Source organism: Peromyscus maniculatus, chromosome 15 (genome assembly GCF_049852395.1).
Source record: "Peromyscus maniculatus bairdii isolate BWxNUB_F1_BW_parent chromosome 15, HU_Pman_BW_mat_3.1, whole genome shotgun sequence".
Classification (NCBI taxonomy): Eukaryota; Metazoa; Chordata; class Mammalia; order Rodentia; family Cricetidae; genus Peromyscus; species Peromyscus maniculatus.
The window spans coordinates 80,468,198-80,492,055 of NC_134866.1; the positions used below are offsets into that span (position 1 = coordinate 80,468,198).

At 44.3% G+C, this 23,858-nt stretch overlaps 1 protein-coding gene across 5 annotated transcripts in view; it reads left to right on the forward strand.

Moving 5' to 3' along the window:
• Mast4 (microtubule associated serine/threonine kinase family member 4) overlaps positions 1 to 23,858 on the forward strand; it is a 594,548-nt gene that overhangs the window by 290,439 nt on the left and 280,251 nt on the right. The window lies entirely within an intron of this gene.

Sequence of the window (23,858 nt, forward strand, 5' to 3'; positions counted from 1 at the left end):
TAAGCCTCCCCCAAAAGATTATTAATTACAGTATAAATCTTAATATAAAAATATTAGGCCGGGCGGTGGTGGTGCACGCCTTTAATCCCAGCACTCGGGAGGCAGAGGCAGGCGGATCTCTGTGAGTTCGAGGCCAGCCTGGGCTACCAAGTGAGTTCCAGGAAAGGCGCAAAGCTACACAGAGAAACCCTGTCTCGAAAAACCAAAAAAAAAAAAAAAAAAACCAAAAAAAAAAAAAAAAAAAAAAAAAAAAACCCAAAAAAAAAAAAACCAAAAATATTAGAAACAGGGCCTGGAGAGATGGCTCAGAGGTTAAAAGCACTGACTACTGTTCCAGAGGACCTCAGTTCAATTCCCAGCATGTGATTCACAACTACCTATAATGGGATCTGGTGCCCTCTTCTGGCAAGCAGGCACACATGCAGGCAGAACACTGTATACATAACTAAATTAATTTAAAAAATATTAGAAATAACCCAAATGACTTTCAGAAGTTAACAAGTGGACAAACTGTAGTTCACTTGGGCCATGGAAGCCACGGAGCTATGAAAGAAAGCAGATGCTCTTTCCATGAGGAAAATCTGATCAAAGAAGAATCAGAGGGGAGAGGTTTAATATGTCTCCTTTAACATTAGTTTTGTCTGGGAGAGGAACACAGAAAATGGATCAAATGGATTTAAAAAATCAAGCATCTCTTTATACATGTGAACATATTACATATTCAAAGCAGAGTTTAAGTTTACAGTGTATGGTTAAGGTATACAACATGACACACACACACACACACACACACACACACACACACACACGTGTGGTTTACATCTGTGATGCTATAGGTGTATGTACCTATCTCCATGGAGAAAAATGTGTTACTATTGTGTCACAAAGGGACATACCCATTATCTGTGTTTTTTTAAATGTAACATTAAGAAGTCCAAATCCGTGCCTGGTGTCACATGTCTCTATAATTCCAGAACTCAAAAGGTAGAGACAAGAGAATTAAAAGATGGAGGTCAGCCTGTGCTACATAGCAAGATGCTGTCCAAGGGGAAAAAATGGAAGAGAGAGAAGAGAAAAACCCTAGGGCTGCAGAGATGGCTCAATGATTAAGAGTACTTGAGACTCGAAGAAGACCTGGGTTTGGTTCCCAGAATCCTTTTTTTTTTTTTTTTTTTTGGTTTTTCGAGACAGGGTTTCTCTGTGTAGCTTTGCGCCTCTCCTGGAACTCACTTGGTAGCCCAGGCTGGCCTCGAACTCACAGAGATCCACCTGTCTCTGCCTCCCAAGTGCTGGGATTAAAGGCGTGCGCCACCACCGCCCAGCTGGTTCCCAGAATCCTTATCCATAGACTCAGTCACCTGTAACTCCAGTTCCAGGGGATCTGATGCCCTCTTCTGGCCTCCATGGGCACATACATAGTATACATACAAAAAGAAGCATGTGTGCATGTGCTTGTGTACACACACACACACACACACACACACACACACACACACAAATGGGTAATTTATTTTAAGAGGAAAAAAAAATGCAGAATCTTCTAACCCAGCATTTCTTCTTTTCCTAAGTTATTTCTAAATACCCCATAGACACCTGGTAACTTCTGACTCCTAACTGGATCCTTCTAACAATGGACTATTAAAGCTCATCCACTTTAAATTTTAATTCCTTCCTTTATTATTGTTGTGAGAGGGCATAACCAGCGTGGTGCGTGTGTGAGGTCAGAGGACAGTTTCTCAGGAGTCAGTTCTCACTTCCACCTTGTAAAAAGGTGTCTCTTGAGTCTGCTGTGTTTCATGCTGTGCGCTAACTAGCCCAGGAGCTCCCAGGCCATTTCCCTCACTCTACCTCTTATCTCAGCTTGGGAGTCCTGGGATTACAGATATGTGCCATGGCATCTGGCTTTTTTATGTACATTCTGGCAATCAAACTCAGGTCATCAGGCTTATATGACAACCAGTTTTACCCATTGAAACATCTTGCTGGCCCACATTCACCAAGTTATTATAACAAAGGGCAGGATACGCTAGAAGATCGGGAAGGGAAGGGCCGTGAATTTATCCCAGTGTTTGCTAACTTCATGTCCCCCTTAACTCATTCGGATAATTCTCTGGGAAGTAGATTCCACTTGCTTGCCAGGAGATACATATAAACACAGTACTAGAGCCCTTCAAAATGACAACCTGAGAAGTATCTTTGGAATTCAGTTCCGCTCATGTGTGCTAAGCATCCTTTTTGTAGCTGGGTCTGGGGACTTAGTAGCTGCACTTGAAGGTGAGTATGGTCAGCTTTCTCTTAAGTCACCTCCTAGTCATTGTCATTGTCTTCTTTCTCTTCCTCTTCCTCCTCCTACTGTTCTCTCTCCCTCTCCCCCTTCCCCCTTCCCTTTCTTTCCCCTTCCTTTCTCCTTCTCATACACACACACATACACAGATATTTCAAGTCAGATATTATCCTGTAGGTGTGAGACGCTGCTATTTCAAGTCAGATATTATCCTATAGGTACTTACGCTGCCGAGTAAGATGCACCCAGAAGAACACAAAGGTCAGGGAACCTTCATGGACCAATGATAACTCTGTAACCAACACCCAGAGAAAAGGAGTAGAATTTCCAGTCCCCAGAGCTTCCCCTTGGGATATCCTTAGCGGGTTTTCAGGATGCTTTGAATTTCTCCTGTCTTTCTCAAAGTCTTTGTGTTTCATGCTGGGGCTTGTAGATAATGGCTACCATAATGATGTTAGATAGGAGGCATAAGTTCTAATGTTCAACAACACAGTAAGTTAGCCGGAGTTTATGAGAATTTATTACTTGTTTCACAAAGAAATCAGAAAAAGGCCTCTCAACATAAGCAGAATGAGAAATGTTTAAGGGGGAGATGCTAATTACCCGGGTTTGACCACCACACATTATATATGTGCATGAGATCATCACACAGTGTCCAATAAATACATATAATTAGGAATGTAAGTAGCCTCATCCCAATTTATTATCTAATAAAATGGCAGGGTTTTCCCCCCCTTTGTGTTTAAGGAAAGGCTGTAATTGGGTTACAAGTTACATTAAAGAACAAGTATAAAGATGATAATTGTGGCTTTCAATATTTCAATCACTGGAATTTCTGCATTGAATTCACTGGAATGCTGTGATTAAAATCAGAGAGGAAAGATTTCCTTCACTGGGGGTGTTTCATTCCTAATGCAAGACTGCTGTGTGTTCTCTCTTGTTGACACTCATTCTCTCTCACACTCCTTCTTGCAGCATCCAGTGTTCCCAAACCAGTTGCCACCTAGTCACTAACTCACCCTGCCATGCTCGTCATCGTTGGGTATCTATTGAGGTTGGGTACTTTCAAGAGCTATAGCTGTACTGAGTCCTTTCTTTATTTATGTGGCTGATAAAGGTCTAGTATACATGGGTAAACTGTTACTGCCCAACTGTTCTTAGGGGAATTTTTTTTCTAGGTCTTAAAAAAAAACAATGGTGACTTGCAGATGTTGACTTTTCTCAGGGTCGTCAGAATTAGATTCACCAAAGACCTGTGTTCCAGGAAAATCGCCAAGATGAGAGTAAGAAAAATCTTATCTCAGAGGTGAAAATATCATAGACTAGGTTAAGTACAGTGGTTACTCATTATGGCTTCTGGATGTATGAAAAAATGACTCCAAGGATCCCCTTGCCTTCAAGGGCTTCTGGGTCCTGTGTGTCTCTGTGTCCACCCATCCTACAGGCAAAAGGGCTCTTCAGAACATGACAGACAGCTTTGAAAAGGAACTCAGATGTGTGACCAGGCGAGTCTGGTCGGGTTTTGTCTTGCTTCTGTGGATTCTGATGGAGTCCTGGAAGGAGCATTTCCCAGCAGTGCTCTGGGAGAGGAGCTGGTCAGCTCAGAGGCATTTGCTTGGCCACTGCTCAGAGGCCAGCCTGCTGATCTTTCTCTAATTGATGCAGTGTCTTGACACATCCTCTGCCAGATCATTCATTTAGTATTGTTGACACCAGATCTCATCGTGTATGTCAGTGGACCTGGCACTACATGTAACCCAGGTTACCCAGGTTAGTCTCAAACTCAAAGTCCTCCTGCCTCTGCTTCCCAAGGACTGAGATGATAGGTACACAACAGCCTACTCCACATTTTTTTCAAGTGTGTGTGTGTATGTGTGTGTGTATTCGCATGCACGCATGTTGGGGATGTGTGTGCAAATGCATGTGTGTAACCTTGATAAACACCCAGTCCCCATTACCTCCCACATTTTGACACACCTCCTACCTGAAAAAGCAATTTGACTAAAATGGCTGAATATGGTTTTCTTCGGGTTCTGCCCGGGCTTCCCTGTGCCTCTTGAGTGTGGACTGGTCACCTTTACTGAGTTTTAGAACACGTTGGCCATGGTCTACTGGCTTGTTTTTCTTTTGGGGATTCCACCTAGGCATAGAATGCACAATATGACTTGTCCTACAGACCCTCGAAACTCCTGTCTCGGTTTTTCTTTTTTCTCTTGTCAATTAGTTTGCGTGATTTCGACTGTTTTAATTTCAGCATCAACCCTTCATTTTGCTCTTCCAATGAATAAGCCCATTTCCTTCTGATGTATTTTGAATTATAGCTTTCCCCTTTTTGTTCATATGTTTAGTTCTATCTGCAGAAATTGTCTGTCTTCATTCATGTTGTCATGTGTTTGCCCCTGTATCTTGGAGCATAATTGTTTTTCAGACTCATAAGATAATACCAAGACCCTGGGCATCGCAGTGAGACCCCATGTTAAAACAAAACAACAGCATTGAAGCTAGGGGCATAAAAGCTTTTGAGTAGTAATAAACCTCTTTAAAGGACAGAAAAGGCCCAGGGCCACTCTCGACCCTGGTAGAGTGACAAGAGGGAGAATTGGCCATGGGTGGAGCCGGGAGGAACCAGGCAAGCATGTATGTTTCCTTTTGAACTTTGCTTCTGATCTTTGGACATATTGCTATGAGTAATGGCCGGCTGTAATTGTCCACATTACAATAGAAGTCTTAGAAAGAGGAAATGGGCTGGTAGAGAAAGGGGAACAAAGACAAGCCTTGGCCATTGATAACTAGAACACAGTTCTGTTTCCTGTCACTGGTAGAGCACACTGGAGTGGTAGTAGTCCGTGTTCACATTCAGTGAGTTTTTTTTCAAATGAACTGTGGACCCATCATGGTGGTCATGGATTTGTGTGTCTGAGTTGATTTCTTTAGAGACTTGATCACTGTGGTTGCACAAGCCTTTGTTTCTGTGGCCCTTGTTTTCCGTCTTTGTTTGCATTTGTGGCTGCAGTCTTGTGAGTTGTATATAAACACCTTGTTGAATTCAGCATAGGCCACCTCCCTCTTTCCTCATTGTGAAATTCAAGACAGATTTCAAGTTACTACACACCGGGGAGTACATAGTGTGGCATTAATCTGGCTTGTCTTCTTTTTTTAAAAAAATTTTATTAATTAATTTTTTCTTTTATTTTACATCCTGACCAAAGTTTTCCCCTCTCTTGTTCCCTCCCCCTGCCTCCCTTCTGCCCGGATTCCCCTCCTTCATCCACTCCTCTGTTTCCGTTAAAGAAGGGGCAGGCCTCCCATGGGTATCAACGAAGCATGGCATATCAAGTTGAGGCAGGACTAAGCTCCTCCCTTTGTATGAAGGCTGAGTGAGGCAACCCAGTATGGGGGAGAGGCTCCCAAAAGCCAGCTCAAGCATTAGGGACAGGCCCTGATCCCACTGCTAGGAGCCCCATAAATTCTGACTAAGTTACACATTGTCACACACATGTGGAGAGCCTAGGTCTGTCCCATGCAGGCTCCCTATCTGTCAGTCCAGAGTCTGTGAGCTCCTGTGAGCCTAGATTAGTTGTTTCTGTGCTGCGTCCCTCCCCCCGCCCCAGGCTCATACAGTCCTTCTTCCCTCTCTTCAGAGCTCGGCCCAGTGCTTGGCTGTGGATCTCTGCATTTGCTTCCATCAGTTACTGTTTGAAGGCTCTCTGATGGCAATTCGGGTAGTCACCAATCTGATTACAGGAGATGTTCAGGCGCCCTCTCCACTATTGCTAGGAGTCTTAGCTGAGGTCATCCTCGTGGACTCCTGGGAGTTTCTCCGGCACCAGTTTACTCCTAACCCTGAAATGCATCCCCCCATCAAGACATCTCTTTCATTGCTCTCCCCCTCTGTTCTACCCCCAACCTGCCCAACCTGATCCCCATTCCCCTAGCCCTAGTTTACCCAGGAGATCTCCTTCTATTTCCCCTTCCCAGGGAAATCCATGTATCCCTCCTTGGGCCCTCTTGTTACCTAGCTTCTCTGGCTGTGGATTGTAGTCTGGTTCTCCTTTACTTTACAGCTAATATCCACTTAGGAATGAGTACATACCATGTGTGTCTTTCTGGGACTGGTTTACTTTACTCAGGATGATCTTTTCTAGTTCCATCCATTTGCCTGAAAATTTCATGATATCACTGGGTGTGTGTTTGTTTGTTTGTTTGTTTTGAGACAGGGTTTCTCTGTGTAGCTTTGGAGCCTGTCCTGGAACTCATTCTATAGCCCAGGCTGGCCTTGGACCCACAGAGATCTACCTGCCTCTGCTTCCCGAGTGCTGGGATTAAAGGCATGCGCCACCACCGCCCGGCGATATCATTGTTTTTTACAGCTGAGTAGTACTCCATTGTGTATATGTACCACATTTTCTTTATCCATTCTAGGGGCATCTAGGTTGTTTCCAGGTTCTGGCTATAACAAATAATGCTGCTATGAACATAGTTGAGCTTGTGTCCTTGTGGTGTATAATTGAGCATACTTTGGATATATGCCCAAGAGTGGTATAGATGGGTCTGGAGGTAGGTTGATTCCCAATTTTCTGAGAAACGCCATATCAACTTCCAAAGTGGCTGTACAAGTTTGCACTCTCACCAGCAGTGGAGGAGTGTGCCCCTTGCTCCACATCCTCTTCAACATAAGCTGTCATCAGTGTTTTTGCTCTTACTGGCTTGTCTTCTCTGTGGTTATTCTAGCGTTATAGTAAAAGTAGGACTCAGTTAAACCTGTGTGTCAGAGAGAGAGAGAGAGAGAGAGAGAGAGAGAGAGAGAGAGAGAGAGAGAGAGAAGGAGGAGGAGGAGGAGGAGGAGGAGGAGGAGGAGGAGGAGGAGGAGGAGAAGGAGAAGGAAAAGAAGCAGAAGCATTTGTCCCCAGCCTGATGTTTCATGGTTCCAGTTAATGGAGAGCCTTGCAGATTATGTCCTTGCTCCTAAAAGGTCAAGACTGATGATAATAGTCTTGGGGAGATCTTACTTGGACACAATGTTTTCACAAGAGACGTTAAATGTTTCTCATCGGACAATAATAACAATGGGAGTTCCAAACATGGTTTGTAGAAATGTGAAATCCAATGCATTCTGTGCCTCTTTGTTTGGGGGAACATGAAGAATTCCCAGTTAGGTGGCCATTCCATGAACCTGAAATGCATCTTTCTCACTGCATCCAGGGAAGACCAGGAAGCGTGGGCATGGGGGAAGTGCTCGAACCTGGAAGCCTCTCTGGTTACAACAGCATTACTTAGGTATTCCTGCTTGATGAGTTCATACTCTTTGTTGTAGCCTACTGTTCTCAGCTGCTTAACCTATTCAAGGACTGTCCTAGTTTAGTAGTCCAGGAAATAAGCTGATCAGCTATCATATCCCCCCAATAAAAAAAGACAGCAAACTGCCTAGACCACAGAGCAAAGGAAAATTCAAGCAGCATGTTACCTTCCTTCCTGTGTGTACTGAGGCTGTAGTACCGTGTACTGTGTCTCATCACTATCCGTGATGATCTCGTCTACATTCTGTCTTAACCTTGAGTTAAAGAAGGGCACAGTTACCAATGTCTTCTGTTATCACCGCTGGGTGTATCACTGGGGCTGAGTCTTCCTCTCCCTCCCCTCTCTCACTGCAAGCCTTGGGTAGTCTGGCTTCGGCTCTGTGTTCTGCAAGTACACAGCTGCTTTTATTTATTTATCTTAGAGCTCTGTCATGCTTTCACACAGACAGAATGCAACCATGTTTGTGATTTTTGACAGTAGCTGGGATCTATGTGGAGTAGGGGATTTTTTAAAATATTCTGCAGCCAATATGTTTACTGTCCTTTGGCAGCCTTGCGGGGCGACACGGTGTATCACTGCTCCTCGAAATGGGCTGCAACGGGAGGTCAGCATGGAGCATAGATTTTCTAACACAGCATGTTAGATGAAATGATTTTGTGTACTTTGAAGTGGAAAATTCAATCAGAATTTTCCACACTTTTTAGTTAAAGCAACACTGTTACTTATTGATGAAAGGTGGACTCGGAAAAATGCAGCATCAAACACAAAGAATCTAGCATATAGTTCCTGGTCATAGTAAGCAGTAACCTTTTCCTCTTATAATTTAATGAAAGCTACACAAGATTTTTAAAAAACATAAGGGCTGCTTGAAATATATGGCTATAGAATGCTTGGGATATATGCTGGTATATGTAGTGTTTGTTTGGATACTATTGGAGCCCTTTAAGAAGTTTGCTTTTCATTAAGAGTTGGTCTTCATGCTTGATAAATGGCAATTTCAAGTGCCTAGATAATCCATTTGGGCTTAAATAGAGCTATTTGGAAAGCACCTGAGAGTCCTATCGATAACACAAGAATAGAATAGATTCTCTAAGCTTTCATTCAAGTGGGCTTAGCGTGTATTTAAATTTGTTACTAGTTTTTAATCTGTCTTTTGGTGCGCTGAACATATATATCAGCATAATAACTTATTATGTGGCATTCTGCAAAGGCAAAACCCTGGGGTTGCAGTGTCAGGTGTGTGCATACATATTTAAGATAGAATAATAACAATGGGAGAGGGCTCACTGTGTGCTAGATCCATTACTCGGTGTTTTATGTGAATTCTTTTATCGAATCCTCCTAACAACAGAGAACTGTAATTTCCATTGATGAAAGAAAGTCACAGACAGGACACAGAAGTTGCCCAAAGCCATCAGCAAAAAGAGGCTGGCATTCACCTTGCAGTGTAGACTCCTGAGTCTTCTGGTCCACGGTGCCTTGCTGCTGCTTTGAGGTTCTACCCCTTCAACACATTCATCTTGATGACCCTAAGGATGCATGGATTGACATAAAGGACTTAACATTTAGGATATATATATATATTTCTCAAGGCCATGTGAGTCTCTTGCAGTTCAATTTAGCCACAATTCTTGGTTTTTGATTGATACACAATTAAACTTAATGTAATTTAGCTTGCTTTTTCTTTTTCTATTCTAAAGCTAGTATTAAAATGACAAGAACTTTTTAAAAAAAAATGGGTACAAATTCATCAACTTATCTAAATAATGAGATGTTTTGTGTGACCTTGTAGGATCCCCAGCCTCAGCATGGCTCAGTGTGGTGGTATTGTGTTCACCAAAATATTGTGTACCTTAATAAACTTACCTGGGGTCAGAGAACAGACAAGCCACTAGTTAGTCAGTGATAGCACACGCCTTTAATCCTAGTATTCCAGAGACAGAAATCCCTCTGGATCTCTGTGAGTTCAAGGCCACATTGGAAACAGCCAAGCACGGTGACACACCTTTAATCCCAAAAAGCCAGCCTTTAATCCCAGGGAGTGGTGGTAGAAAGTAGAAAGATATATAAGGCGTGAGGACCAGAAACTAGAGGCATTTGGCTTGTTAGGCATTTGGCTGGTTAGGCATTTGGCTGGTTAGGCATTTGGCTGGTTAAGCATGTGGCCTGGTTAAGCTTTCAGGCTATGGAGCAACACAGTACAGCTGAGATTCATTCAGGATGAGGACACAGAAGCTTCCAGTCTGAGGAAACAGGACCAGCTGAGGGTCCGGCGAGGTGAGATAGCTGTGGTTTGTTCTGTCTCTCTGATCTACCAGCATGGACCCCAATAACTCGCCTCAGGTTTGATTTTATTAATAAGAACTTTTAAGATTCCTGCTACAGCTCAGAGTTGTCTTGCTCCTAAGTTTGCCCCCCAACCCCCCACATTATTTACATTTTTATACAGTTTCATTGTGTTTTCAGCTGTGTTCTGTAGGGGAAAGATCTATACTCAGTGATCCATTTCATACTTCCGAGGCAGTCCAGAGAATTCAGCGCAAGGACACACACCTTTTCTTCAGGGCAATGCACATATCAGTCCAGTGTTGTCAAGTGTGCTTGTTCATTTTTTGAAAGAACCTCATAGGTGTAGTTCTGTGGGAAGCAGAGCAAACACCTCCATTCACCAGTGTTGCAGGTGGCTGGCTGCGTTTGTGTGTCGTAAGCATAAGGATCTAGTGCTTTGAATTCTTTAAAGTTTGGAGAACAACAATAATCTATGTTACGAAAATCTTCTTAGAGCTCAAATTTAAATGTCCACCCCAGTCAGGGTCCTTGTGATCAAAGAAGTCACAAGGGACCATTTTGACTTTGAAGGGAGGATTGTGTCTTTGCAGGGAGAGGACCAGAAGTCAGTCTTTGGGAAGAAGCAATTAAAACCCCAGAGCCTTTTATTGCTTTTGATGCTTAAAAAAAAAAGCCCAAACCTCCCTGCACTGAAATATTTTCTGCTAATTAACTGTCACAAATGCAATGCCATTAAGCTTAGAGTCTCTTTGGTTAACTTCAAAGTCATTAGTACACACTGTGAAGCTCCCCCAAATTTATTTTAGGAAAGGGAAACAAATTGACAGGTCTGTAATCAATGTTTCCACGACTTGTTTCTGATAGAACCTAGACCCAGTTTACAGATTCCTTGGTAATATTTTCTGGGAAACATGGAGCCGCCCTCACTCGAGGCATCTGGGTTATCTTGACACATGCTGTGTGTTAGGATCCACAGTTTCGAAGCTGACTTGTGGAAGTCGGTGGGAAGGACTTTTGGAAGATGTCCAACCGGGAATGTACTTATCTGCAAAGAACAGAAAATGTTTGTGACCGAATGTGCAGAGTGAGTGTGTTGCATTCAAACAGCATCTTCAAGGACAGAGGCTACTTGTGTCTCCTCTCTACCGTCCTTGATGTAATGTTGTGGGCACTGGGCACATCATCATATAGTTTGCTAGACTCAGCCTCCCTATTTGGAAAATACTGGTAATCTTACCATAGTCCAGGGTAGTGGTAAGGCTTCCAGCAAGCCAGTGAGAACGCACAGCACAGCCTGGCCTTGCAGCAGCGGCCATGATAGCACCGTTTTTGCTAGTGCTGTTGGGATAAAGGTGTGAAGTAGGAGACAGGGCGTCCATCTTTCTCACAGGTCCCAGTTCCAGCATGCTTCCAGCTGTACATGGAGAAAATACTAAAAATAAAGAAAAGGAAAGGGGGGAAAAAAGTCAAATTCTGAATGCTGGTGAGAAGGCTCAGCAGTTAAGGGTACATACTGCTTTTCTATAGGATCTGAGTTCACTTTTCAGCACCCACATGAAGGGCGGGGTGGAGGGCAGAGGGCTTGCAGCTGCCTGAAATCCAAGAGGATCTGTTACTTCTGGCTTCTGAGTGCATCTGCACTCACATGTACATAACCACACACATACACACTTCACACACGCACACACACACACACACACATACATCACACACATACCCCACATACATATATCACATACACACACACACACACACACACACACACACACACACACACTTAAAAATAAAATAAACCTTTAAAAAATATTTTTGAAAATGTCAGATTCTGTCCTCTATCACAAGTAGGATCTATTACTTCCTAAGTGAAATACATCCAAATCAATTGTTTATGTTACTGGGCCATCTCTTTACAATAAATTTCAGCACTGTTAGAGGCTTACGTTCACATTATCGATTATTTGAATATGTGAGCCATTAATCTCCATGGCCTGCATCCATTTTGCATGTATATTTTGTGTCGTCTTTTGCATTTAGATAGAGAGGAATAGCCTGAAGAAAGTAGGCTTGTGGATATTAGCTTCATATAGTTTTTCAAGCGCTCCCTTGAGCTCATCTACCAATAAATTTCTACACTAAAACAGGCCTTCAGAACTGTGACTGCTGGGTAAACCGAGAGGTCCCCTTAGTAAATAAAAATGATTCATCTCACCAGAGTAAACCCTCTGTCCCTGGTCTGGTCAGACAGTCTCATCCTGCCTTGCTTCCGAGTTCCATAAAAAGCCTTTTTCTCTTTGTATTACGGTTGTCTGTAATTTTAATGGAATCTCTGAATTACTATCTGATTTTTAAAAATCAGTTCATAAAAGGATATTGATTCTTTATATTAGGAGCAGTTGAAGTGTTGTTTATTAAAAACACTACCGGCAAGCTGGTCTTCCCCGATGGGGCTTGGAATCCAGTGTCAGCAAAACTGGTCTGAAGTCTCACTTGAGATATAGCCGTTTAAAAAGTGACCCCGGCGATGAGTACTCCACTGTGGGTGGGGCCGTGATTTGGGTGTGGATAAATGAGAGAGACCCGAAGGTGAAAGGGAGGTTCTGCCTGGCAGGGTTCTTTCTAATTGCTTCTATTTTCATTCCCTGGCATTGATATTCACTTCTTTCCCAGGGCATTTTCCTGGGTAATGAGAAGACTTTGAAATCAAATAAGGCTTTTGAACGCTGAAGATGCTTGCCACAGTGCTGATGTAGAATCCTATAGATTTATAATGATTCTAAAAGGTGTCTCATATCCACTATATTAACTCTCTTTTTAGAAGCTTATGAACATTGTAGCTTTTATTGATTCCAGAGAATTGGACCCAACAGTAAGCAATAAAAGTCGATGGTAACTTTCTTCCCATATAGGGGTTTGCAGATCAATATTTTGACTTGACTGTAATTTGCTGGTAATGGATGGAAGACCTGAAAGCATTGTGGGACCTTGTGGAGCACAGCTGTGTAGTGTGGCCTTTTTATCTCCGCTCACTGTGGGTCAGAGGCTTGCCCCAGGAGCAAGAAACACAGTTAAGTGGCAGGGTTGATACGCTTGTTTATCAGAAAGGCTTCATAAGTCTGTTGTAACGACAGAAAGAAGGCAGACCTTGTTCACAGTGACCTTAATTTTATACAGATGCTGAAGGAACTTCCAATATGCATTGTCTTTAAAGCAATTACGTTCAGCATCTTGCATTGGTGTTTTGATGTCCAGGCAGAGGGGTGTCCCTCTTAATGGAATAACTGGGTGTGTCTTTGCTGGAGCCTTCACTAAATCCTGGCCAGGTTCAAGTCTCCGGACCAACTGTTGCTCATGACCTTGACCCATGTTATCTAGGCCCTTTGTGCCCTGCCTGCCTCCCTCAGCGAGTCCGAGCATATATTTAGGTGGGATGGGCTGGGGTCTAGGGTGTTGGAAGCATGAGAACACTGCTGTGGTTCTGAATGTGCCCTGGGATAAGTTGTACGAACCTTGTTTTGTAGTTCAGGAAACTGGGCTGTAAAGGAGGCAGAGGAGGTTGAGGTTCTTCAGGGCCCTGTGTAGCATTGCCTTGGGTTGGACTAAAGCTGTTTCTTTAAGTTTGTCTTTTTATATATGATCAGTTTCCTTTGCTTGTGTGATGTGGGCATGTCTCTCTCTCCTCCCCCACCTCTCTCTCTCTCTCTCTCTCTCTCTCTCTCTCTCTCTCTCTGTGTGTGTGTGTGTGTGTGTGTGTGTGTGTGTGTGTGTGTGTGTAAGCCAGAGATATCCTCAGATGATGTCCCTTAGATACCATCCACTTTTTCTTTTTAAGAAAGGACCTCACAGTTCCAATGGGCCAGTCTGGTTGGTCAGTAAGCCCTGTCTACCTCCTCAGGGATTATAAGTATATCAATCACATCTGGGGCTTTTTTACATGAGTTCTGAGGACTGAACTCAGGTCCTTGTGCTCCAGTGGGCCATCACCCCAACAGGATCAATACGTCTTTAAAGCATTAACTTCGATGGGTCTAATTTTTTTCTATTGTAGCTTCTTTTATTTCAAAAGCTGGATTTTCCAAAATGACCCAAACTAGTTTTCGTAACTTTTAAAGTTGATGTGAACATTTTCCCCAGAAAGAGTTCTTTTGTTCTTGGGGAAATTGAGCACACCATGTAGGCAATGAGTGCGGGTTCGAAGCTGTTAACTGAGAGGTGGTGTGTGCACATTGCCTGGCACATGGTAAACACTCAGTGAAGTGCAGCTGCTAATCACATATGTGTCCGTTATTGTCAGCCAAGCCCCGCAGAGACGCCTGTGAACTGAACCCTCCAGTGGACGTCTCTTTGGTAATACTGAGAGCACACGTGCCTGATTCCCAAGCTTGATGTTTTGACATCAAGGCCATAATCCGCTAGGAAGTATCCCAAACCACAGTAAGTGATTGGAAAGGAAGCTTGTTTCGCTTGCTCATTTACTTAGGGTTAGCTGATGATTTGGTGTGTTACGTACGCCTTTTCTGCTGGAGAAAAGTCAGCGTTAAAAGTAACATGCTTGCAGGACTGTGCTTCAGATAAAATCAGAGTCTGTAAAAGCAATTTAAGTGTGAAATTTGCTTAGAAGAAGAAGCTGCCCAAGTCAGTTGTGCCTCTCATTTCAGACAGATACTGGCAGGGTGCTAGCCACTCTGAAGCCCCTTAGAAGGTGACATGAGGGGAGACTGGTACAAATACACCCAGCTGTGCCCTAGTTAAAGAAGGACACTTTCTGTTCCCTGGACTAGGCAGGTGTGGATTTAAGGACACACTGAGACATTTGCCACCATCCCTTCATTGGTGAAGCAGGAATTATGGCGATGATTAAACGGGCCAGTGTTTGTCCACTTGCAGTAAGTCAGAGGCCACCGTTACATTTGTGATGTAGCTGAGTTTAGTATAGACACACAGTACCTACCGTTTACATGAAACTGTAGAGTGGAAAAGGAATTTGTCATGATGGATGCTAACTTTTCATCCAAGCCCGGGATACTGGCTTTGCTGGTTTCCTCCTTTGCAGCTCTATCCCTGTTCCTGTGCTCTGGAACCCTGTTGATAATTTACATGTTTTACTGTTCCCTCATCCATTTCAGATTTCCAGTTTTTCTCTTCTGAAAGCCCTCTGTGCTTTTACATCAGAAGCCCCGTCTCCTCTTCTCTGGGTAGCACCCCGTCCTTATCCATCATGGCTCTTCTGACTTTCCCCGAAGCCAAGCATGTCTTCTCACATCCCTGCGATGCTGTGTGCTCAGTCCTGTCTTTAACCTGCCTCCCTACTGCCTGCCTTTCTCTTCCTCATCCTTGGTCCTGGTGCTCAGCCTTGCTCCCAGGATCCTAGAACAAGCCTCTAGGATGTCCCCGCTCGTTTGCCATCTGTGAGCCATGCAACACCCTAATGCTGGAGTGGAGCTGTCTTGGTTTTTTGAGACAGGGTTTCTCTGTGTAGTTTGGTGCCTTTCCTGGAACTCACTCTGTATCCCAGGTTGGCCTTGAACTCACAGAGATCCGCCTGGCTCTGCCTCCAGGGTATTGGGATTAAAGGCGTGTGCCACCACCGCTCAGCCGGAGTGGAGCTTTTTTAACATGTCACCTGGCCATCTTTTCCTGTTGAAGTGCTCCATGGAGTCCTCCTTGCATACAGGATAAATGCAAGCCCTTTGAACACAGTCCCCAATGTGGCTACACCCCTGCCTTTGCACTCTGTCCTATTGAGTTTTCTTTCCTCTCTACTTCCCAAGCATTCTAAGGGTTCACCCCTACCCATCCTGCACTGGACCTTGCCTCCCTGCAGTACTTCATCAGCCAGTCCTGGCCCTGCCTAGCCAGTGCCCAGACCTTACAGTAGAAGGAGCAGGTGAAGCAGACACAAGCAGAGTATTGTGTCACTTGGAAATTTTTGAATCATCAAAACAAAACACAACTGGTTTAAGCAACAATAGACTTCTTTGGTTCATGTATCCAGAAAATATGCAAGACTAGATGTTTCACAAGGGTCACCTGGTGCCTTATTTCTCCCCATCTTCCCCATGCACCTTTGATGCCCATCACGAGCTCCCTACCTCTCCTGCTCACTCTCTTGGATAAGGCTCGTGAACTTCTTTCCGGGCTCCCTGAGCAAACATCGTTTTATATCTACTTTACCCAGGTTGGGCCACATGTTACCTCTCAACTCATTACTTTGGTCAAGGAAAATGAGCTTTGCTACTTATTTAATTTAGTCAGAGCTTCTAAAGCAGTGGTTCTCAACCTTCCAAATGCTGCGACCCTTTAAATAAAGTTCCTCAAGCTACGGTGACCCCCAACCATAAAAGTATTTTCATTGCTACTTCATAACTGTAATTTTGCTACTGTTGTGAATCGTAATGTAAATGTCTGTGTTTTCCAATGGTCTTAGGCGACCCCTGTGAAAGGTCGTTCAACCCCCAGATTGAGAACCATTTAGAGGCTAAGGGCTGTGTTGGTTCCATCAGAAGTTGCCGTCATTTATAACAGGGGAGCCGTGCTGACCCTCCTCAGAGGAAACCCAGCATCCCACCCTTTGCTGTTGCATACATTGAAGAGCCCTCCTGTATCCCACGCCTTTTCACACTGCATTTTACACCGAGTGAAGTCCTTTATCCCCAGAGCTGGCATGGCCTCTGCCATGTCAACCTTTACTAAAGTGTGTGTGATTGAATAAAAGAAACCCATTTCGTGTGCTTTAATCCCCAAATGTGCCCTTGTCTTCACCCTTGGCAGAAGATTTTTTGCCTTCACAGTAACCGAATTTATAGAGCCACAGTGAATAACTTCAGTTATACTTTTTAAAAATGTCCCTTTCACTTGTACTAGGGGCAGGTCTTCCTCCTCCTTCTCTTCCTTCTCCTCCTCACCATCATTGCAACATCCCCTTGCTTGTATTTTCATTCGTCACCCTTCTCTCAACCTCTCACGTCACCTCTCTGGCATACTTACTGTGGTTTGAGATATGGTTTCTTGGTGTGTTCCCCAAAGGTTCATGTCTTGAAAGCTAGGTCCTTGGCATGTCAGTATGTAGAGAAGAGGAGACCTTTAAAAGGTAGAACCGCCTGGGAAGTCATTAGGTCATCATCAGGGATGCTGTGCTCACAGAGATAACGTGTGTTCAGGGTGGTGTGGTCATACGCAGGATGCCATCTGCAAGAGGGGTTACTTCCCCTCTTATGGGATCTTGGGTCCTACATGAGCGGGTTATTATAAAGAGTTATCCTGGCCCCGAGTCCCTCTGGCTTTCTGTCTCACCATGCATTCTATTCTGCACATGCTCTAGCCACTGTTAGCATCCATGAGGCCAGAGGTGTTCTCACTTGGATCCCCAGCCTCCCAAACTGTGAGCTACACAAACCCCTATGGTTAAGAATTACTCCACCAAACGTATTTTGTTGTACCAATGGAAAGTGTTCTAACATCCTCTTTTTTTTTTTTGTCACAATGGATATAGGTGGAGAAATGGTACTGGATGGTGTGTGTGTGTGTGTGTGTGTGTGTGTGTGTGTGTGTGTGTGTGTGTGTGTGTGTGTTAGTTATGTGTGTTATGTGGAGGTGTGTGTGTAAGCCTGTGCATGTGAGTTGAGGCCAGAGAGGACATTGGGTATCCTGCTCTATCACCACGTTTACCCCTTGAAACAGGGTCTCTCATTGAGCCTGGAGCTGGGTTGGCAGCTAGCAAGTCCTAGTGATTCTGCTGTCTCCACCCCCAACTGTGTTGGGGTTAGGGGGTGTGTGCCTACACCTGGCTCCTTAGGTGAATACTGGGAATCCACACTCAGGTTCTTGTGCTTACGTAGCAAGTACTGATACCCCAGTGCACAGGCCCTCAGTTTAGTTTTTCAGCTGTTATCTGATGGCCTTACTCCTCTGGCCAGTTGCTGGTCTCCTGTGGACTTTTTTGACAGCAATGTTTGGCATCCTGTCCAGACAGCCAGTTGGCTTTATAACTGTAGACAGAAAAAGAGAAATAGATCCTTCAAGAAGTGAGGGGCTGCTTTGGGACCCTGTGCTTGCCTCCGTTCCCTTTGGATTTCACAGGTGTGCTCTAGGTCAACGTGTGTACGCGTTTAAACTTCTACGAAGATCTCCTACTTTTTCCAGCTTTACTTTCTTCAAGCAGAAAACTGTTGGCTTCCGGGGCAGTTTCCTGAAGCTTTCAAGGGTCAGGAACCAATTTTGCCTTCTGCTCAGGTTCAGAAGGAAGTACTGTGTGAGATGCAGTTAGTTCTATGACACAAGCCTTTCTGTCCTCTGCCTTCAAGACCTTGGTGACAGAGTCAAGAAAGTGACCCAAGCATTCCTTTAGGAGAGCTGACCTCTGGGTGACCCCACCCCGGCCTGCTGTGCCACTGTGTTTGGCAGTGAGCATCCTGCTGGAGAATGGTGCCACAGTGACCATTAGAGTGACAGAGGTCTTTCTCCTGTGCCACTTCCTGCCCACACAGGAAACAACATCACAGCTTAGTTCTCACTACCGCAACGACAGCCTAGGAGATTAATGTTCCCTAAAGGAAAAGAAAATCTCCTAAGGTAAAAGGCTTATGTAAACTAGTAGTCTTTAAAGGGATTTAAAATAACTAACCTCTAATAAACAATTGCTACAAACAGTTTTTCCCCTCTCTCTGGCTCTCCAGGGGTGGTGCTTAGGCACCGGCAGTTTTAAAAGCTCCCCGGGTGACATTAATGTGTAGTCAGGTTTCAGAATCCCTGCTTCAGCCAAGTCAACCAGTGCTCAGAACTTCCCCTTGAGCAGAATGACTTCATCCCTGTCACTTTCTCTCCCCGTTAGCATGCGCACATCCAGGTTAGACTGCGCAATCCTGCACCTGCTGAGACCTCTTTGTTCATTGTGAGTCTGGGTCTGTTTCCCTGAGTAGCTTTTAAATAGATTGTATTTTGTTTTGTCCTCCACCTCATATGGCCCCATGTATGGCCTGGCATGGTCGCTGCTGTGCACATCCTGGCTTTTGGGACTCTCCCTAAATGCACAGGGAGAGAGAGAGAGAGAGGGAGAGAGAGAAGAGAGAGAGAGAGAGAGAGAGAGAGAGAGAGAGAGAGAGAGAGAGAGAGAGAGAGAGAGGAGCCAGCACAGGTCATAACCCTCAGTGACAAGATGAAAATGCTAGGACCAAGGGAAGAGAGTAGCAGGGACCACAGGGACATGGGACCTCCTCCTTTCTGGAAGGTTCTGGGAGGTAGTTTGTTCCGGTCATTGCCGTTTTGTTTGTTTTCAGGGTTTGGGAGAAGCAAGCTGCACAGTCTTCAATTCCCCACCTCCGTCTTGGAGGAGTTCCCTGGACATGAATTTGTTGGCTTTGGCCCTGCTTCTCTTTGTGATGGTGACAGAAGCTCATATTCCTCTTTACTGCCCACTTGCCCGCTGGAGCAAGAGGCCCCGAGGCAGCCTTACAACGTAGGAAGCTGCCACAAGCTGTGAGATAAAGGTGTGGGACAGTTAAAGGTGCAACCTGCAGGAGGCGCTGTCTGACACGTTTCCCTTCCAGGTGCATTACCCATCGTCTTCTCGGACTTGAACTTCCAGGTTCTGACACTGTCTGCTCGGTCATCTTGTTGCGATAGAAAGTGTTGTCTGTGACCCACCGAATCCTTACATGTCAGCTCCCTTCAGTTTCTGTTGCTTTGAAGAGACCCAGCTTCTGCTAGTGTGGGACCTCCTTCATGCTTCTCCATGGGACTGTGTCCTGTCCATCTCACCTGCTTCTTCCGACTCTTCTCTCTTACCGGCCCTCTCCACCCCAGGCTTATTGCTCTCTGTACCATCGTATGTGCTGAGGATTCCGCAGCCTGTCTCTAGTTCCAGCCCCTTTCTTGAACCCAGATTCATCCATCCATCTTCCTCTGCAGACACTTCAGTGTGATAGCCCCACATGGACAGTCTTGATCACACATTGATGCCGAGCTTCTCTTCCATCAAACACTGTGTACCTAGGGCTCCTAATTTTGACTCCTCTGTATGTTTCCTTTTATGGCCCACATCCAGCTCTTTCGTACAGTGTAGACACCTTCTTCATATGTAAGTACCTCATGCCTCTTCATTGCCAGTTCTACACAGTCTTCTCTCACTTAGACCATGTCTGTAGCTTTATAAATCATAGGATTAAATAAAGCCTTCAAACAAGCTTGAGCATTTTAATAATTACTTGTTCATCCTTTCCTCTACCATCCCCATTATCCCCCATCTAATTTACGTGTATATGGGGGGCGGATAATTTTAGAATTATAGAAGATGACAGTTCAGAGAATTCCTGTCTGTCCTTTTTCCAGCTCTCTCAAATGCCAACATAGCATGGTACATAACCTTAATATAGTTGTCAGGACTAGGAAAGTTACACTGGTGCTTTGCTAAAAACTCAACCACGAGCCGGGAGGTGGTGGCACATGGCCTTTAATCCCAGCACTTGGGAGGCGGATCTCTGTGGGTTTGAGGCCAGCCTGGTCTACAGAGCAAGATCCAAGACAGACACCAAAACTACACAGAGAAACTCTGTCTCAAAAAACCAAACCAAACCAAAAAAAAAAGTCAACTACAGACGTAAGTTTGTTGGTTGGTTTTTGAAGTCAGGGTCTCACTGCATAGCTCTGACTGGCCTGGAACTCATATTCACCTGCCTCTGGCTCCTAAGTGCTGGGATTAAATCCTTGGTGACTTCATCCTGCACCCTGCTCAACTGTGTTTTTATCACTGGGCTGTGAACTAACATTCTTGATCCAGGATCCAAGCCAAGAGTCTACAATACATGTAGCCATCCTGCTTCATTAGTGTTCTCTGATCTCTGGGGGTTTCTTTTCCATTCCCTTACATTTTTCTGAGCTTTGTTTTACAGGCATTGGGATAGCTCTCTTTATGAGTGCATGATGCTTTTTCAAAAGGACAATGGAGTTGAGTTATGGAATTTTAGGAAGACAACCAAAGTGTGAAGTGATCTTATCCTCAATCAGAGGGTATTTGATGTCAGCAAGGCCTGCCCCTGTGATGCTGAATGATTGTTTGGTCAAGGAGGTGTCTGCCAGATGCTCCTGGGAGGGAGTCACTAGAGTCATTAAATCTAGCCCCCCCACCAAGAGAAGGTGAATTGAGTGCTGACACTTGGTGGAGGGGGTAGTCTACAATACCACTTGGATCCCTGCATATCTCCATTTACTAGCATGGCATCAATTTACTGATCTCTTAAAAGAATAGTTCAGAAATTTTCTAAATACATGTGGGGTGTTTAGTGGTGTTACTTTGTGTATAGATAGCTGCCCAAAACTTTAACGCTATAAATGTTTTTTTTTTAAATTACACCTATGAGAACTTCTTAGACATATATAACATTGCAGTTTGCTGTCTTCATGAGCATAGCAAGCCATTCCCCTCCCCCCCTCCCCCATTAGAGGCCACAGTTGGCTGGTACGGGCTTTACACTCACTCACTGGACTTCTCCTGTCATCCTGAATTCTGCATGGCTTCTCTTCTTAAATTTGAGGACATTTTGGTATACTCAGTCTGTCAGCCTTTTCTCTGTCTCTGCCTCTGTCTCTCTCTGTCCTCTCTCTCTCTTTGAAGTAGGGGTTTTGCTGTAGCCCAGTGTGGATCAAGACATCCTCATTCCCCATCCTCCCATCCTTCTTAGTCCTGGGGTTATGTGTATGCACATTGTGCATTCCCACTCTCCATCTTATCAAGAGATCTCAAGACAAGTCAAGTCTCAGAAAAGATTATTTGTACTTCATACTCATTTTCACCATATCTATTTAACATTCTTAGAAAGGGAATAAGGAACGGATGAAAAAAATAGTGATAACTAGCATTCTAAAATATGCTAAGCCCCCGAGAACAAGTGTGGTGGCTCATGGCCTATAATCCCAGCGCTTGAGAGGCTGAGCAGGAGGATTGCCAGCCTGGGCTACAACCCCAGACCCTATCTCAAAACAAACCAACCAAATAAACAAACAAAAACAAGCCTAAACAAAGTCACTGAGTAATCGGTATCCACAAAAATAATTTTTTAGAACTTTAATCTTTTAAAATATGTTCTTAATCTGGAATAATTAATAAACATATTTAGTTGAGATAGATGCTTCTTGCCCCTTCATTTCCTTTATATCCCACTTTCTCCCACTTCCAGTTCTTACTTAATACAGCTTTTAACACATATTCCCTATATACCAAATTCTAGCTTTGGTTTATGGCCTGGGCCAATACCACGCATCTTATCTAATTTTCTAAGTATGTGTTAGTGACCTTATGCTGACATTAAGGAAATCAAATGAAGACACATACATGGAGGACCATGGGGGCTTAGGCAGTAAAATGCCTTGATGCTGTTCGTTTATGTCCGACCTGTGCTGATTTATTAGCACGTAGGCTCCGTACATTAGGGCAGTAGCTGCTCCCTGCTCAGCCTGCAATTGCTGACCCCCCTGGTATTTGCAGACTCGGGCAGCCACTGTTCACAAGGTCTTGGCCAAGGCACATCCATTTCTCTCACTTTATTACCATCACATCTGATTCCAATTTGCTACCAAATTGAGTTTCCCATCCCGAGCCTGACATTCAAGCCGACAGGTGGATTAGCTCCTTCAGTTCAGTTAGCATGGTGGCTTCAGGTCAGCTGACAGTGGCCTGTGTGAAATGTCCCCCGTTCCTCATGTTGGAAGCTCAGGCTCCATCCTGTGGGGCAGGGGAGCTGTGTGGGCCACTATAACCTTTCTGCTTATTTAGAACTCGTAATTCCAGGCCCATTGGCAAGGCTTCTGATTAAAAACAGGGTCGGCTTTTATCCCCTTATCTTGCTATTTCAGCAGCTTTTTCCAAGAGCCAAAACAGCCAGTTTATGATCGGGTCATTTCAGGGAATATGGTTGATTGAACCATGGTTACCCACTTGGCCCTTTTCCTCTTCCGTCTTCCAGGTCTTCTATTGCATATGTAGTTGATGTACCATCTGATTTATTACTTGCTTGCTCTTACTAATAACGCCTCTGGTATCATCTATGCCCTCTAAGTTTCTGCCACAACAATGGTGACTTGCTGCACTCTAGGCCTTTTGCTGTGTGAGGAATCTCAGTTCTTTCCTAAGAGACACAATCTGATGAAGTATGACTTTTAGAGAGTCCTGTGAGGCAGGGGGAGCCCAAATACAAAACTCATTTCTAGTGTTTGCTTAATCAACGATTCATATACAGAAAGTTGCTCATTGGTTTTCTGTGTGCATTTCAGCCCCTGAGGAGACTATCCTGGTTAAAGACACTTGTGGTCATCGGTTAATGAAGGGGCATTTCCCTTTCAGAAACAAGAAGTCAGCGTTAGCAAACACTATAATTTCTTGGGGGGACAATCAAGGATTTAATGGGGGAAAATGTAAAAACAAACAGAAATTGTTGGTTGTGTGGGAGGAGGGTGCTTCCTTTCTCAAAATACCAGAGATATGGATGGTAATTCCATAGGGACACACCTTCATGTCTAAAGCCCATGTCACACATCTTCCCTGGCCTCTCCTCTGCCCTCAAGGCCGTTTTCTGTAGGCTGTGCTACAGTAAATTGCACTATTTAGAAGTGATGTCTGAGGCCCTTGTCCTGGACAAACATCCAGGAGCCAATAGAAATAGAGGACAGACAAGGTGGGTGTGAAGCCGGAGGAAATACCTTTGCAAAGAGAATGCTGAGCTTCTGGAGGACGCCAAATAAATGAGAATTCTGAGGATGAATGACCAAATTTAGACTCTTCTAAATTTGTAGTGTAGTGAATTTTGAGTTTAAGTCAGTTGCTGACTCACGGCTTCCTATTCTTTAATTATTGCTATCAAGTAATCCTCCTTCAAAAGTGGGGCCTCTAGACCTCCTGTAGTGGGTGGAAGTACTTCTGAGTCAGGATTTTGTGTGTGGTTGTGTGGTTTCCTTGCTTACTTGCCTGGTTCTTTTTTTTTTTTTTTTTTCTTTGCCTCTC